General features: G+C 37.9%; 1 long non-coding RNA gene across 1 annotated transcript; it reads right to left on the bottom strand.

Annotated features, from left to right (window-relative positions):
• Positions 1-861: 861 nt before the first annotated feature.
• On the bottom strand, positions 862-2903 carry LOC140496907 (uncharacterized). The gene is made up of 2 exons (XR_011964446.1): positions 2578-2903; positions 862-1524 (listed from the first exon to the last, which is right to left on the bottom strand). It is a non-coding gene; the product is annotated as an uncharacterized lncRNA (long non-coding RNA).
• Between the last annotated feature and the right edge of the window lie 10147 nt (positions 2904-13050).

Raw genomic sequence — 13050 nt, forward strand, 5'->3', positions numbered from 1 at the left:
TTTCAACTTTACTCTCCTATTCTAAAATGTCAGGGCAATTTTCCTTGAAAATATCTTGAAAGATGACGTCTAGGCTCTTTTTGTAATCATGGCTTTCAGATATTCCAATAATTCTTAAATTATCTCTCTTGGATCTATTTTCCAGGTCCATTTTTTTTCCAATAAGGTATTTCACATTGTCTTCTACTTTTTCATTCTTTTGATTTTGTTTTATAGTTTTTGATGGCTAATAAAAGTCATTAATTTCCACTTATCCAATTCCAATTTTTAAAGAATTATTTTCTTCAGTGAGCTTTCATACCTCCTTTTCCATTTGGAGAATTCAGCTTTTTAATAAGTTCTTCTCCTCAGTGAATTGTGTATATCGTTTTTCCATTTAGCCAATTCTGCTCTTCAAGGTATTCTTTTCATTGGACTTTTATGTCTCTTCTGCCATGTGGTCTATTCTGTTTTAAAAAGTAGTGTTTTCAGTATTTTGTGTGCCTTTTTTACCAAGCTGCTGACTCTTTTTTCATTATTTTCTTGCATCACTCTCCTCTCCCTTCACAATTTTTTCTCTCCCACTCTTACTTGGTTTTTAAAATCATTTTTGAGCTCTTCCATGGCCTGGGACCAATTCATATTTTTCCTTGGGACTTTGAACATAGCAGTTTTGACTTTGTTGTCTTCTTCTGAGTTTGTGTTTTGATCTTCCCTATCACCATAGTAACTTTCTGTAGTAAGCATCTTTGTCTGCTGTTTGCTTATTTTCCAGCCTATCTCTTGATTTTTAATTCTATGCTAAAGTTGGGCTCTGCTTCTGGAATGGAGGGAGTACCATCCCAAGCTTCAGGGTTTTTCTACAACTGTTTATGAAGAAAATTTTAGGGACCTGTAAGTTTTCACTTCTTTAGAGATGGTATAATCTAGGGAAAAGTATGTTTATTATCCTCCTGGCCTGTACTGTGGTCTGTGAGCATCTGCCTTTTTTGCCCTGGAACTGTGACCACAGTCCCAACTTCCCTATGGCCACAAGCTCTAACATGCTGGTGCTCTTTCTTGTCCTGGGATTAAGATCCAGGATTGCAAGCCAGATCCAAGTATGTGCAATGCAACATAGTCCTGTCCCTGGTGCCAGCAAAGGAACCCCTATAATCTTCTGACTAGTTGTCTGACCCCCTTATCATCTACAGGCTGAGAAGTTCGGAAATTGCCACTACTACCATTGATTCGGATGCCCCTAGCTCTGCTCCTGATTTGCTGTGGCCTGGCCTGTGCTGGCACAATCTGTGCTGATGTGGCCTGAGCCAGACTGTGCTCTGCTCTCACGCTGGTGAAACAGCTCTTTCCTACGAACCTTCTAAGTTGTTTTGTCCTGGAAAATTGTTTCACTCCATTTTTTTGTGGGTTCTGTTGCTCTAGAACTTGCTTTGAGGTATGATTTAAAGGTATTTTGAGGGGTTTCAAGGAAAATTCAGGCAAGTTCCTGCCTTTCCTCTGCCATGTTGGCACTATCTCCCAAAACACTTTTTTATTTGTTGATGCCTAAAAAAAGAAAGAAAACACTGCTATGACTTTCCAGTGACACTCCCCCTCCCCCACTAATATAAGCTTTCTTTGTAACAAAGAAGTACAATTAAGCAAACCAATTTGGCACAATGGCTCTGTTTGAATATATATACATATATATGTATATATATATACATATATATATGCCTCCTTAAGCAATTATATTCTGTTACTCCTATAAATTCTTCATATTCATCATCCATAACAATGAAGTACTTGTCCATTAAATTATATGTTGAAATTTATTCAGCCATTCTTTAGCTGATAGATGAGCATTTCATTCTAGTTCTTTGCTACAGCAAAAAAAAAAGAAATGCCTCTAAAAATGTGCTTATATTATGAAATTCAAAATAGATAATTTTGATTACATTAAATTGAAAACTTTTTACACAAACAAAACCAATGCAACCATGATTAGGAGGGAAGTAGAAAATTTGGAAATAATTTTTACAACTACTGTGTGCGATAAAAGTTTCATTTCTAAAATATATGGCGAATTCAATCAAATTTACAAGAATACAAGTCATTCCCCAACAGATGAATGGTCAAAGGATATGAATGCTATTTGTTCTTTCTTTTCAAAGAAGACCATGACATCAGAGAAATGACTGGAGATGGCCCAGGATACAATGGGAGACCTTGGCCTTTTTAGGCTGGCCTTTTCAGGTACTCATTTTGAGGGAGGTAATGGCCACTGAGTGAATAGGTTTCTTTAAGAAGCAGTCAGGGAATGGCCCTTTTAATGAACAAAAGAAAAAATAAATAAATCAACAGAAACTGTTATTAATAATAATCACTCCAAATCAGTCACTAAGTGGAGCTTGGGCAGGGACCTATTGTTGTCTAGCCCATTGGCTTCAGAGTACACTGGGTTTAAGGTTTTGGGAATGAGAAAAAAGGAGGGAAGGAAGGAAGGAATGACATCTAATCAGTAAACCCCAAAGAAAGGGTAAAAGGAGAGAGAAGGGAGAGGATGAGCTGCATTACCCAGTTAGCTAGGTCCCCACTCAGGCAGCTTGGTCTACTCACAGTCTGTATTCATCCTTCGTTTTCAAAGAAGACCATGACATCAGAGAAATGATGATATGATTTGCACTTGACTTTGTTTTGAATAAGGGAGGGCTATGCAAGGTCACCAACCTCACTTTCCCCTCCTGAGCCATCTGGGTCCAGTGACAAGAAGATGCCAGTTAATTCAAAGAGGCAGAGGTAAAGACTGAAGACAGACAATGCAAATACATCAGAAACAATCAATCATAGTATTACAGGATCCTGGTTGGCAGGTAACATCTAGTTCAAACCCTTTATTTTACAGATGATCAAATGAAGACTCTGAGAAATGATGTTGTTTGTCCTTTTTCAGAGGCCCAATGACATCAAGGGTGATGTCCTGACTTGCCCATGAAGTGGATTTAAGTAAGCAGAGCTGTACAACATCATCAATATCACGGTCTTCCAGAGTCATTGAAGCCCTGCAACAAGACAAAAACAAAGGAAAAACAGACATCTGCTAAAAGTCAGGTAACTAGGAAAAGGAAACTTTTGTGAGCAAAAAAGAAGATATTTCTGAGCTATTGTGCATCCTAATAAACACTGAAGATGGGAAGGACAGATTTCTAGGACCTACTAGAACTACCTATTGTACATTCTTCCACCATCCAAATGCCACCTCTTCCAATACACAGAACGAGGTCAAGTACCAAGTATGGTTTCATCATCCTCATTATTCTCCCTAAGAAGGTGGTACTCAGTTTTCAAGAAAAGAAAACAGCCATGGAAGAGTTTGGTAATTTTCTTCTTCAAGAAATTTTGCCATAAAATAAGTTATAAGTGGAACCTATGGTTCAGTGCCTACTTTGTAACTCTAAAACCTATGCCACTGTCCTTTAGGCTATGGAGAACATCTCAACATTCTGTGTTGGAATCAAACAGCTGTCCTGTTGAAAGGAATAGTTATTGTAAATGCAATCTCCTTGAGTAATATGAGAATCATAGATTATAGTCATGCTGTCTGAAGAAAATAAGTAAATAGAGATTATTTAAATGTGGTTTTATTTTATAAAATTCAATAGAAGACATTTTCAATGTAAAAAGAAAACATCAGGAGGAGGAGCCAAGATGGTGGAGAAGAAAGACACATATATGCTAGCTCCGAAACTCACAGCCCATAAAATACCTGTAAAGAAGAACTCCCAACAAGTTCAGGAGCAGCAGAAGCCACAGAACAAGGGAGTGGAGGAGATTTCTGTTCCAGAGAGAACTGAAAAACAGACGCGAAAGGTCCGTAGCGCACTGGACTTGGAGCAGAACCCAGCCCTGCCTTGGCCTAGGCACAAAGAGGAGCAGATCTGAGCAGGCTTCAGGGACAGAATCACCAGAGGCTGCACAGGTCTCTCCACCCACAGGTACTGAAGGTCGGTGAGAGGGTCTCTTTGGCTGGGAGGCAGCAGCAGAGGCAGCAGGGGACAAGGGCTCCCAAAGCAGGCAGAAGCTTGGATCCATTGTTGAAGGTCTCCTCATAAAGCCCCTGAGGGAACTGAGCCCCTTGAGGTGGCCCTGCCCCCACCTGAGCACCTAAACTTAATCTCACAATGAATAGCAGCCCTGCCCCCACACAAAGACCTGTGGCTGGGAAGCAGCATTTGAATCTCAGAACCCAAGCACTGGCTGAGCAGATCTGGAGGCAAGGTGGGGGTGGAGAGGATACTCAAAAGTTAAGTCACTGGCTGGGAAAATGCCCAGAAAAGGGAAAAAAAATAAGACCACAGAAGGCAACTTTCTTGGTGAACAAGTATCTCCTCCCTTCCTTTCAGATGAGGAAGAACAATGCTTACCATCAGGGAAAGACACAGGAGTCAAGGCTTCTGTATCCCAAACATCCAGAATAAATATTCAATGGGCTCAGGCAATGGAAGAGCTTAAAAAGGATTTTGAAAATCAAGTTAGAGAGGTGGAGTAAAAACTGGGAAGAGAAATGAGAGAGATGCAAGAAAAGCATGAAAAACAAGTCAACACCTTGCTAAAGGAGATGAAAAAAAATGAAGAAAATAATACCTTGAAAAATAGGCTAATTTAATTGGCAAAAGGGGTTCAAAAAGCCAGTGAGGAGAAGAATGCTTTCAAAAGCAGAATTAGACAAATGGAAAAGGAGGCTCAAAAACCTAGACATCATCTTTCATGAAATTATCAAGGAAAATTGCCCTGAGATTCTAGAACCAGAGGGCAAAATAAGTATCCAAGGAATCCACTGATCACTGCCTGAAAGAGATCCAGAAAGAGAAACTCCTGGCCAAATTCCAGAGTTTCCTGGTCAAGGAGAAAATATTGCAAGTAGCCAGAAAGAAACAATTCAAGTACTGTGGAAATACAATCAGGATAACACAAGATCTAGCAGCTTCTACACTAAGGGATCGAAGGGCGTGGAATGTGATATTCCAGAAGTCAAAGGAACTAGGGCTAAAACCAAGAATCACCTACCCAGCAAAACTGAGTATAATACTTCAGAGGAAAAAATGGTCTTTCAATGAAATTGGAGACTTTCAAGCATTCTTGATGAAAAGACCAGAGCTGAAAAGAAAATTTGACTTTCAAACACAAGAATGAAGAGAAGCATGAAAAGGTAAACAGCAAAGAGAAGTCATAAGGGACTTTACTAAAGTTGAACTGTTTACATTCCTACATGGGAACACAATATTTGTAACTCTTGAAAGTTTTCAGTATCTGGGTAGTTGGTGGGATTACATATGCACACACACATACATGCAAGCACACATAGAGACAGAGAGCACAGAGTGAATGGAATAGGATGGGATATCTTTAAAAAAATGAAATTAAGCAGTGAAAGAGAAATATATTGGGAGGAGAAAGGGAGAAATGGAATGGGGCAAATTACCTCTCATAAAAGAGGCAGGCAAAAGACTTTTTAATGGAGAGAAAAAGAGGGGAGGTAAGAGAAAAACATGAAGTTTACTCTCATCACACTTGACTCAAGGAAGGAATAAAATACTCATTTTGGTATGAAAACCTATCTTACAGTACAGGAAAGTGGGGGAGAAGGGGATAAGCAGGGTGGGGGGGATGATGGAAGAGAGGGCATAGGGAGGATGGAGCAATTAGAAGTCAACACTCTTGGGGAGGGACAGGATCAAAAGAGAGAATAGAAGCAATGGGGGGGCAGGATAGGGTGGAGGGAAATATAGTTAGTCTTACACAACACGACTATTATGGAAGTCATTTGCAAAACTACACAGATATGGCCTATATTGAATTGCTTGCTTTCCCAAAGAGAATGGGTGGGGAGGGAGGGATGAAGAGAAGTTAGAACTCAAAGTCATAGGAACAACTGTCGAGTACTGTTCTTGCTACTAGAAAATAAGAAATACAGGTAATGGGGTATAGAAAGTTATCTGGCCCTACAGGACAAAAGAGAAGATGGGGACAAGGGAAGGGAGGGATGATAGAAGAGAGGGTAGATTGGTGATAGGGGCAATCAGAATGCTCGGTGTTTTGGGGTGGGGGAGGGTATAAATGGGGAGAAAATATGGAACCCAAAATTTTGTGAAAATGAATGTTAAAAGTTAAATAAATAAATTTTAAAAAAAACAAAAACAAACAAAAAAAGAAAACATCAATATTTTGAAAAAGAAATATGCATTAAAAAAGTATGATAGCAAGTTTACATAAAATATATATGTATATATAACAAAAATAATCCTTTAATATTATTGAAGACAGTTGATAAATTAATAAGAAATAAACTGGTCAGAAGGAATGTTGGTTAGGCTTAAGAAATGAAATTTTAAAATGAGTTTTATAATTTGCAACACAAGCAGAGCAGCTATTATTGAAAATTGTACAACCTTTGGTGGACCTCATGAATAGCAATATATAAACATACTTAGATAAGGAAATTTAACCAATGAAATTTATAATGAATTCTTGGTATCCAGCATGTACGTGCGCGTGCGCACACACACACACACGCACACACACACACTCTTCTTCCTACTACCCACCATGCCTTTTAGTTTTCACCTAATATATTCATAGATCTAAAGCTAAAAGGAATCTTAGAGATCATCTAGACCAACTTTCTCATTTGCAAAATGAGATCAAATAAAGTAGAATAATATATCTATATTTACATCCATAGTAAACATCCAAGACAGCATTTGAACCTGCCTCTCCCTCCACAGTCAATGATGTTTTTGAACCACATGACCAGGCAAATCCATACTAAAAATATGTGTCCCTTCAATGCCATGCAATTCCTTTCCAAAAACTGAGTAACTCAGATTTTGAATAATTTTTCAAAATCATTAGAAATTCATCTACTATATTTTCAATGATCCAAGTGAAGAAAAAAAGTCATTTTTTTAAAGCTAATTCCTTCTTACACGGGTAAGATTTTCATAAAAGTAGAACATATGTTAGCTAGACAAGATGTTCTAATTAATCATTTAAAAACCCACTCTTTAACTCCCATGAGAAGTCGTATTTTTCAAAAGTCAGATAACTAACTATATTCTATGCTCATTGAAGTTTCAAGATCTTGGTAAAGGGTGTATATACATACATACATACATACATACATACATGTGTGTATATATATACATATATATATATATATACCCTACAGTATATATTATATAAGTATATATATATATATATATATATATATATATATATATATATAATACTACAGTTGCCTCATCTGAAAGGTAATAAATATGAGCTTTCCTCTTTGAAAAACAAAAAGCGTATTTTTCAAAACAACTAGGAATAAATGTCAACACTTTTATTCATCAATGAATCCAAGATATCCAGTTTGAGGGAATGATCAGTGATAATTATGTCCAGTTTTACAAACAGACTCCCAAAAAAGGGAACCATCCAATTATATCAGTTTCCTAAATTACTTACCTCAAAATACATTATTAGCATCTGAAATTGATTAATTTGAAGCCCATATTAATTCAAGGCCCATTTACTAAGCACCTATCTAGCACGTGTAAGTCATAATATCAGCCTCTGTGGATGCTATAAGAAAGTCTAAACAGCTTACAAGGCATTTGAAGGGATAAGACAAACATAAAAATGTTAAATAATCATAAAACATTAACATAACTGTTTAGAGAGATATACTCTCAATCCACCCATTTTACAAATAAGAAAACTGAGGTCCAGAGAGATAAAAGGAATTGCCAGAGTTTAAAAAGTAGTAATTGGCAGAGCCAGGACTCAGACTGAGGTTGTCTGACTCCAAATACAATTCTTTCCCTACAACACAAAGCTAGAAAAGTTGTTAGAAAGATGTGACGAGTAGGCACCAATTGGGGAATACCTAAAAAAGTACTTAATTGAATATTGTTGTACCATAAGAAACTGAAGTAGCTCAAAAGAAATGTGAGATGCACATATTTAGAGGTTCCACCCCAAATGTTCAAGTGGACTATTTGTGCCTGGACCTGTGGTAGAGCCAGATTCTATTGGTCTGCTCAGCCACAGTAGAATGTGTTGTAACTTAACTCTAACATAGTAATGCCATTTTCGTTCTCTTGAAGAATGAAGGACAACAACCAACCAACCATAAGAAATGATGATAAAGAGGGGCAGAGCCAGGGTGGTGAGTAGAAAGATGCACATATGCTAGCTCTCCCCCCATAACCCATAAAATACCTGTAAAGAAAGACTCTCAACAAATTCTAGAGCAGCAGAAGCCACAGAACAACAGAGTGGAGGAGATTTCCAGCCCAAGGTGACCCGAAAGGCCAAAGGAAAGTATATGTCACACTGGATGTGGAGCAGAGCCCAGCCCAGTCTTGGCCACCTAGCAGAGCTCTGGGAGGAGGACGCTAGAAGGCCTGGGGGTGGAATCCCCAGTCCAGAATCCCCAGTTGCAGTAGCAGCAGTTCGCAGATGCCTCAACCCACAGGCACCAAAGGTCAGTGAGAGGGTTTTTTCAGCTGGCTAAGAAGGAAGAAGGGCCTTCCCATAGCTCTGGCCTCAGGCTGAGGCCCACAGAGGTCCCATCGGGCAGACTGCAACAGTTTCCACAGCATCCCCTACAGTAGCCTGCATCCATTGTTGGATCATAAAACCCCTGGGGGCACTGAGCAGGTGACTCTTACCTCAGCCCTGTGTAGAGGCCCTGCAGCAGCTGATCTTTATGTCACACTGAATGATGGCCCTGCCCCTGCAGCTTATCTGAATCTCAACCCCCAGTGCTGGCTTGGCAGAAGTGGAGGCAAGGTGGTTGTAAAGAGGAAACTTGGCTAAGATTCTGGGCACAAAAATCTCTGCCTGTTCCCACAGCATTGTACATGCTTGACTGTGCCACCTTGGAGGAACTGAGATCTTACAGATCCCCAGAGCATATCCTACTCTTGACAAAGCACACAAAAATCAAATAACTTGTTGGGAAAATGCCCAAAAAAGGGGAAAAAATAAGACTATAGAAGGTTACTTTCTTGGTGAACAGATATCTTCTTCCATCCTTTCAGATGAGGAAGAACAATGCTTACCATCAGGGAAAGACATAAAAATCAAGGCTTCTGTATCCCAAACATCCAGAATAAATATTCAATGGGCTCAGGCAATGGAAGAACTCAAAAAGGATTTTGAAAATCAAGTAAGAGAGGTGGAGGAAAAACTGGGAAGAGAAATGAGAGAGATGCAAGAAAAGCATGAAAAACAGGTCAACACCTTGCTAAAGGAGACGAAAAAAAATGAAGAAAATAACACCTTGAAAAAGAGGCTAACTCAATTGGCAAAAGAGGTTCAAAAAGTCAATGAGGAGAAGAATGCTTTCAAAAGCAGAATTAGCCAAATGAAAAAGGAAGTTCAAAAGCTCACTGAAGAAAATAGTTTTTTCAAAATTAGAATGGAACAGATGAAGGCTAATGACTTTATGAGAAACCAAGAAATCACAAAACCAAACCAAAAGAATGAAAAAATGGAAGATAATGTGAAATATCTCATTGGAATAACAACTGACCTGGAAAATAGATCCAGGAGAGACAATTTAAAAATTATGGGACTACCTGAAAGCCATGATCAAAAAAAAAAGAGCCTAGACATCATCTTTCATGAAATTATCAATGAAAACTGCCCTGATAGTCTAGAACCAGGGGGCAAAATAAATATTGAAAGAATCCACTGATCACCTCCTGAAAGAGATCCAAAAAAAGAAACTCCTAGGAACACTGTGGCCAAATTCCAGAGTTCCCAGGTCAAGGAGAAAATATGGCAAGCAGCTAGAAAGAAACCATTCAGATATTGTGGAAATAGAATAACACAAGATCTAGCAGCTTCTATATTAAGGGATCAAAGGGCATGACTTGCAGAAGTCAAAGAAACTAGGACTAAAACCAAGAATCACCTACCCAGAAAAACTGAGTATAATACTTCAGAGGAAAAAAAATGGTCTTTCAATGAAATAGAGGACTTCCAAGCATTTTTGATGAAAAGGCCAGAGCTGAAAAGAAAATTTGACTTTCAAACACAAGAATCAAGAGAAGCATAAAGAGGTAAACAGTAAAGAGAAATCATAAGGGACTTACTAAAGTTGAACTATTTACATTTCTACATGGAAACACAATATTGGTAACTCTTGAAACTTTTTTCAGTATCTGGGTAGTTGGTGGGATTACACACAAACACACACACACACACAGAGACAGAGACAGAGACAGAGCACAGGGTAAGTTGAATAGGATGGGATCATATCTTTAAAAAATGAAATTAAGGGGTGAGAGAGAAATATATTAGAAGGAGAAAGGGAGAAATGGAATGGGGCAAATTATCTCTCATAAAAGAGGCAGGCAAGAGACTTTTCAGAGGAGGGAAAAAAGGGGGGAGCTGAGAGAAAAACATGAAGCTTACTCTCATCACATTCCACTAAAGGAAGGAATAAAATGCACACTCATTTTGGTATGAAAACCTATCTTACAATACAGGAAAGTGGGGGAGAAGTGGATGAGCATGGTGGGGGGCATGATGGAAGAGAGGGCATAGGGAGGATGGAGCAATTAGAAGTCAACACTCTTGGGGAGGGACAGGGTCAGAAGACAGAATAGAAGAAATGGGGGGCAGGATAGGATGGAGGTAAATATAGTTAGTCTTATACAACACGACTATTATGGAAGTCATTTGTAAAACTACACAGATATGGCCTATAATGAATTGCTTGCCTTCCCAATGGGGATAGGTGGAGAGGAAGGGAGGAAGAGAAGTTGGAACTCAAAGTTTTAGGAACAACTGTTGAGTATTGTTCTTGCATACAACTAAGAAATAAGAAATACAGGTAATGGAGTATAGAAAGTTATCTTGCCCCACAGGACAAAAGAGAAGATGGGGATAAGGGAAGGGAGGGATGTTAGAAGGGACAGCAGATTGATGATAGGGGTAATTAGAATGCTCAGGGTTTTGGGGGGGGAGGGGAGGAATGGGGAGAAAATTTGGAACTCAAAATTTTGTGGAAATGAATGTTGAAACTTAAATAAATTTTAAAAAAAGAAATGATGATGAAGAATTTGTAGAAGCATGGGAACTCTTATGATGCAGAGTGAAATAAGTAGAGCAAGTAAAATAATATGAATATCAAAAGTAATGTAAATGGAAAGAAGAACAAAAAATTATGCTGGGTAATTACAATACCTGGGCATGGCCCTGGAGAAGAATTGAGAAAGTTCTTTGCAGAGGTGGGTTACTAAGGGTGTAAAATGTTTCATATGCCATGTAATATACTTCAAATATTTTTTAGTTTTGCTAAACTGTTTTTTCTGTTCTTTTTTAATCTTTGTTATAAAGAAGGGGTTTTTTTTGAGGGGGATGATATTTCATAAATTAAGTCAATATAAAAGCAAAAGATGCAAGATTTCTTTTAATAAGATAGGACATAAGATTCATTTTCTACCAGTTGCTCTACTTGGTTTAAATTACATGAACATCTTGCTTCCCCCAGGATAAGCTCATCATGAGAAAATTCATCATCATAGAAATTGCTTTTAGCTTTGGCAGTCAATACCTCCTCCGTTGCTTAGTACTCTCTTGAACTGCCCTTTCTCCCCTTTTCAACTTCCTTTTATGTATTGTATTCCCCATAAGATTGCAAATTCCTTACAATTTTAAACTTTTTTTTTCTTATTTGTATCACCAATATTTAGAACAAGCCTGGTACATAACAGCCACTTAATAAATGTTTGTTGATTATAATTAATATTAGGGTAACTGTACAACATTGTAGTAAATAATAGATTGTCAAAAAATTATATGAGTAATTATTGTTTGAGATGTTCAAAGGAAAAAGAGAGCCCTTTAGGTTAGTGTGATCATGTCAAAGGAGCCATTAGGAAGCAAGTGGAATTTGAGCTTGGCATAGAAAGATAGTATTGAGATGGGTGATGTAATGTTTAAAAAGACTGAGAGACATAATTTCTGGGTAATTAATAATTTTATTAATAACACTAGTATTTTATTAAAAGAGGTCAGTCTCAAATGTCAAAGACCCTCAAGGCAGTGGGCTCACATCTTATATGCCCTTGAAAAAGTGAATGCTCCAAAGGATGGCAATAAACTCTTATTGGTTAACAATTAATGAGAAAATAGATATTACAATGACAAGTGGGCTCATTCCAGTGAGGGGGCTGAGAGAGTGACATCATGTCACTTGTAGACAAAGAGACTCTCTCTACACCCAGAACACCTCCAGCTTTGGGCATTGTAATCAAAGAATTTATCCCATACAAACCTGAGTAGCACACAATGGGCTTCCCCAACTTAGATTAAATTCCTTGTAAGGTTGTGTGGGGTTTGACCAAGACTGAGGAAAGTTAATTCAGTCTCATTATCAGTAATGTCCTTCAAGACACTAAACTTTGAAATGAGAACTATAGGAAAAGGGGAAATTCTGGATCTTCCCAAATCACCAATTATTAATAATCATTTCTCTCAGTAACAAAGAGGGGTGATATTCTAACTGGCAGATGTGAGTAAACAAAAGTAGACCAAAAAAATACATGACATGGTTAGATGATGGCCAAAACAATTTTGCCTCAAATTTTGTCTTCAGTGTAGTTGGACATGGAGATACATGTATAAGTACTAGAAGATCAGGCTGAAAAGGTTATTGGAGTAAAACTGTGAAGAGCCTTCAGTGACAAACTAGAAAATATTGATTTTATCCTATAGATAATGGAGAGTTCCTGAGGATTTTTGAACAGGAGTGTATGCCAACTCATAATAATGTTTGTAAGATTAAATTGGTGTCACTATGCTAGATAGAAATTGACTAGACCCTATACCAAGTTAAGGTGAAAAGAGGTATATGATTTAGACAAAAATGGTGATACCATAAGCAAATTTAGGAGGGCAAGGAATGGTTTACCTGTAATATCTATGGGAAGGGGAAGAATTTATAATCAAACGAGATGGAGAATAATATGAAATTCAAAATGGATAATTTTGATTATATTAAACTAACAAGGTTTTGAACAAAGCTGT

This window comes from Notamacropus eugenii, chromosome 3 (assembly GCF_028372415.1).
Source record: "Notamacropus eugenii isolate mMacEug1 chromosome 3, mMacEug1.pri_v2, whole genome shotgun sequence".
Lineage (NCBI taxonomy): Eukaryota > Metazoa > Chordata > Mammalia > Diprotodontia > Macropodidae > Notamacropus > Notamacropus eugenii.